The following is a 4,896-nucleotide window of genomic DNA, read 5'->3' as shown; positions in this document are numbered from 1 at the left end:
TTTTAAACTGACAGTCCAATTCTCAGCATGAGTGTCTCGCACTTTGCAAATTTTTGGGGGCCATTTGATCATATAACTGTCTTCCCTCTGCCATTTAATACACTCTTGAATCACATAAGGTCACTGAGTGCAACATCAATGTGAATGTGAGCTTAAATCAACATAATAAGCAATCAAAATGGTAAGAAAAGCACCTCATGTAATGAATTTCCGAAGTAAGTGAAAATGACTTTAGTATTTACTGTATTGTTATTATTAACACTGCTATTTTATGAACTGGTTTTTTTTTTTCCTTTTTTGGCAGGTACATTGTACTTATTTTGAAAAAGAAATCTAACCAAAATTTGGTATGGAAGAAACCCTTCCCCTTCATAACACAATATAGGAATCAGTCAGAACTGCGGCTACATTCATTCTAGCTTTATTCTTCTTGTTTGAATGTGACCATGGAAACATGGATAGTAGCTAATAAGCCCCTGATGGTACTCAGGCTGCATTTGATTTTAACTGTCCTCCTGTATCTATCATTAATGTTGGGTTAATTGCAGCACATAATTTACCAGATGGCAACAGTAGGTTTGGGTAATATAATTTTTTTATTCAGATCTGCAACAGTGTCTTATGCATAATAGATGCTTAGTCTCTGCTGACTGAATGACAGTGAGAATAAAAGAATGAATGAATGGTGAATAAAACCAATCAGGCTAAAGCTTAAACATGAACTCTGGCAAGGCTGTTTAATGGAAAGGAATTCCACTGTGGGCAACTCAGAATCCTTGTTATAAAACACCTGTTCAAAAGAGAACTCAATTTTCCCTTAATGTTGCAGGTGCCAGGACATAGCTGCAGGCTTCTGGCATTCTTGGGAACAGACATTATTTAAACTGAATCCCTGAGGAGGGTCTCTGATGAGATGGTCTAAAGTTCTACAGGCACTTAAATTGTATCCCATGTGCCAACTGTTTTTCCTTACTCTCTGAAGATTATAGGAAAGGAGGTTGAAAAAGAACTGTATGCTTTCAAGTTGTGATGCTGAAGAAGACTCTTGAGAGTCCCTTGGACAGCAAGGAGATCAAACCAATCAATCCTAAAGGAAATCAATCCTGAATATTCACTGGAAGGACTGATGCTGAAGCTGAAGCTCCAATACTTTGGTCACCTGTTGCGAAGAGCCAACTCATTGGAAAAAGACCCTAATGCTGGGAAAGACTGAAGGCAGGAGGAGAAGGGGACGACAGAGGATGAGATGGTTGCACGGCATCACTGACTCAATGGACATGAGTTTGAGCAAACTCCAGGAGATGGTGAAGGACAGGGAAGCCTGGCGTGCTGCAGTCCATGGGGTCGCAAAGAGTCGGACACAACTGAGCAACTGAATAACAAGGGAAGGAAACAAAGAACTTGGCATCCAAGCCCCATGTTATATGCTCAGGGCTGGCTACATAATTTGAGAGAAACCTAGTACCTAAATGTGAAGTCCTTTGTTCAAAATTACTAAGAATTTCAAGATCGTGAGAACAGAGCATTAAGCCAAGCATAGGGTCCTTCTTTGGAGAGGGAAACGGGAACCCACTCCAGTACTCTTGCCTGGAGAATTCCATGGACAGAGGACCCTGGTGGGCTGCCGTCTATGGGGTCACACAGAGTCGGACACGACTGAAGTGACTTAGCAGCAGCAGGGTCCTTTTTAAGTGCAAGGCCATTTATGACAACACAGGGTGCACACCCATAAAACCAGCCTCAGATATATGTTCTTAAGTCTCTTGCTGTTTCTGAGTGTGGAAAATTGAATAGGTCTGATGCAAGCAATTTTTATTCTAATGTAGTGCCATTCAATAGAACTTTCTGTGATGATTGAAATGGTCTATATCTATGCTAATATATAGCCACTAACTACCTAAGGCTATTGAGCACTTAAAATGTGGGTAGTGGGACTTGAAATTCTAGTAATGCCACTGAAGAATTATGTATGGTAGTCGCTCAGTCATGTCCAACTCTTTGCAATCCATGGACTCCTGATGGAGGAGCCCATCAGGCTCCTCGGTCCATGGAATTCTTCAGGCAAGAAGACTGGAGTCGGTAGCCATTTCCTTCTCCAGGGGATCTTCCCAACCCAGGGATCTAACCCAGGTCTCCTGCACTGCAGGCAGACGCTTTACCATCTGAACCACCTGGAAAGCCCGAAGAATTATATTCCAATTTAATTTTACCTGACATAAATTTAAACAGCTACATGCAAACATGGCTAGTGGCTGCCATATTGGACATTTAAAAGTTTAATGAATCAACCGATTTACAGACAGCAAAGAAAACAGTTCTTTATAGAATTTGTAGCAATTTTTGTAGCAATGGAATTTGTAACAATGAAAAGCAAACAATGCCTTTTATGTTAACTGCTTTGGCTGTTAGCCTGCTTACCTAATGGAAAGTTGCAGAATATCTTCTAAACTCATAAATAGAACAAAAAGTTTCTTTAAGATACAGAATTGTGAAATTTGGAGGAGATCCCTGCCTCCAAAATTTCCTAAGGATAGAAAGTTTCCACGGCAACAAAGAATCCATCCAAATGTAATTAAACGTGAATGACGAGGTTATCTGTATCATTCAGTTCTAGTACATTTTACCTTTAATTGTATTTTTCCAAGCTACTGATGTATTAATACGTCAGAAAATATTTGTTCAGGACGGAGGCTGACAAAATTCTGTAGGAAGAAGAAATGAAGACAAGTCATCTTGAAGGGAACTCTGCAGATGGAATAAAACAAGAAGAAAAGATGTGTTCATTTGCTCCTCTTTGGAATTCCTTCAAGTTGGGATGAGAAGGCCAGCCATTATTTTAGGGTTTTTTTTTTCACTTCTTACTATCACATTTCTCCATTTCGGACTCTTGCCAGGATTTACTTCTGAAACGCCTCTTCCTTGAGTCCAAGAAGCATCTGTTCTGGTTCCCCAGCTGGGTGCAGTGTCCCAGCCAGTCCTGTCCATCCTTTCCGGCCCTTCCCACCTGGCCCCAGGCCATGGCCATGGGCGGCTTTGGGAGGCCCTAGAGGTCACCATCACTGTTGTCCTGCTTTAAAGTAAATGCCGAGAAATTGGTTTTGTTATATATAAGAAGTTTGTAATTAAAAAAAAAAATACACATGACTACTAGCGGTATGAGTGAATGAGAAGAGTTTCTTGTATCTTTGTTTTGTTTCGGTTGCAAATCACAGTTCCCTGAGTGGAGACTGAAAACACCGGAAATTGCTGAAGTGAGCTAATTTATTGCTAGAAAAAACAACCAGAGCAACCACCAGACCAGCATCATCCTCCAAAGGAAGTAGTGTGAATGCTTTAAATAGCAACTGTCTGTGTTTGGGATCCAGCCACACGAGGCCACGGAAGATGCAGTGGTAAAGGAGACAAAAAGGAAGGGATGACGGGAGGCAGGGAGGGAGGAGGGAAGCGTGTGATGAAACTCTGAACTGGTGTAAGGAGACCGCTGATGCCAATCCTCAATCTCTCCCTCAGTCTCACAGGATGAACTCCGAAATTCCTTATTTGCTCTGGCGTTGGCCACAGGGCAACAGCATCCTAGATTTTCTTTAGTGTGTATTGTTCAACCATAAAGGTGGCAACAAACAAACAAACAGGTGGGTCTTTGGGCAGCGAGTATTATGAGTATCACTACATTAAGGGAAAAACCTTAACCCAATTCACTGATTCTCAGGAGCAGGGGAGTCCAATCCCCAGTGGAGGAGGTTCTTGAATCTCAAGATCAGGGGGAAGGCTGGCTTTTTCTCCCGAGATTCACACACAGATTTGGATGCACTTCATTAGGAATGGGACCCCATTTCCCTTCTTTGGATATATTCCATATGCAATGCAATTTTGCCTAGGGGCCCACTGTGCACATATGAAAGACCAGGAGGCAGGAAAAATATGTCCTCTCTTCTTTAAAATATCTGTTTCTTTTCCTTTAATCTAGAACAGTGTCGTCTCCCCTCCCCCAATTTTTGTCTTTTGAGACAAACCTTTTTGCAGCATTCAAACCTATTTTTGTGGAATGCCTGTGATGTGGACTTGTCTGATTGCCACCCCATAATATGATGCAGGGCTTCATAGGTGGTGCTAGTGGTAAAAAAAAAAAAAAAAGGAAAAACAACAAAACCTGCCTGCCAATGCAAGAGAAGTAAGAGACGGGTTCAATCCCTGGGTCAGGAAGATCGCCTGGAGGAGGGCACGGCAATCCACTCTGGTATTCTTGCCTGGAGAATCCCATGGACAGAGGAGCCTGGTGGGCTACAGTCCATGGGATCACAAAGAGCATGCACAATCCAAATCAACTTTTACATGGGGGATTGCAAGAGGATGATTTTCTGATTCTGTGTCTTTCTACATTCATTAAGTAGTATCCTATAAAAAGTGGCTACTCCCCTTCCTCCCTTATTTTTAGAGATATTTTAAAATATCCCTGTGGACTCTTAGATTCAGATTTTTCGACCCCTTTTTTGTTGGACATTATATCCTTTGCCTTGAGATATATTCACTAAATTAGTCACCTGTGAAACAACACTTGGGTGAAATGCTCTGGGGGAAAAGCATTCTCTGGTCAAGTAATTTGGGGATGGAAAGTACCTGCCATCTCTCTTGAAGTTGCCTAGTGTACATCAGAATATTGAAGACTCCAAGGAATTCTACAGGAAGTTCAGTTCAGTTCAATCGCTCAGTCATGTCCGACTCTTTGCGACCCCATGAATTGCAGCACGCCAGGCCTCTCTGTCCATCACCAACTCCCGGAGTCCACCCAAACCCATGTCCATCGAGTCGGTGATGCCATCCAACCATGTCATCCTCTGTCGCCCCCTTCTCCTCCCGCCCCCAATCCTACCCAGCATTAGGGTCTTTTCCAATGAG

The sequence above is a fragment of the Giraffa tippelskirchi genome, chromosome 12 (genome assembly GCF_054371585.1).
Source record: "Giraffa tippelskirchi isolate mGirTip1 chromosome 12, T2T-mGirTip1v1.2.pri, whole genome shotgun sequence".
Taxonomy (NCBI): domain Eukaryota; kingdom Metazoa; phylum Chordata; class Mammalia; order Artiodactyla; family Giraffidae; genus Giraffa; species Giraffa tippelskirchi.
Note: the sequence above shows the minus strand (reverse complement) of the source record.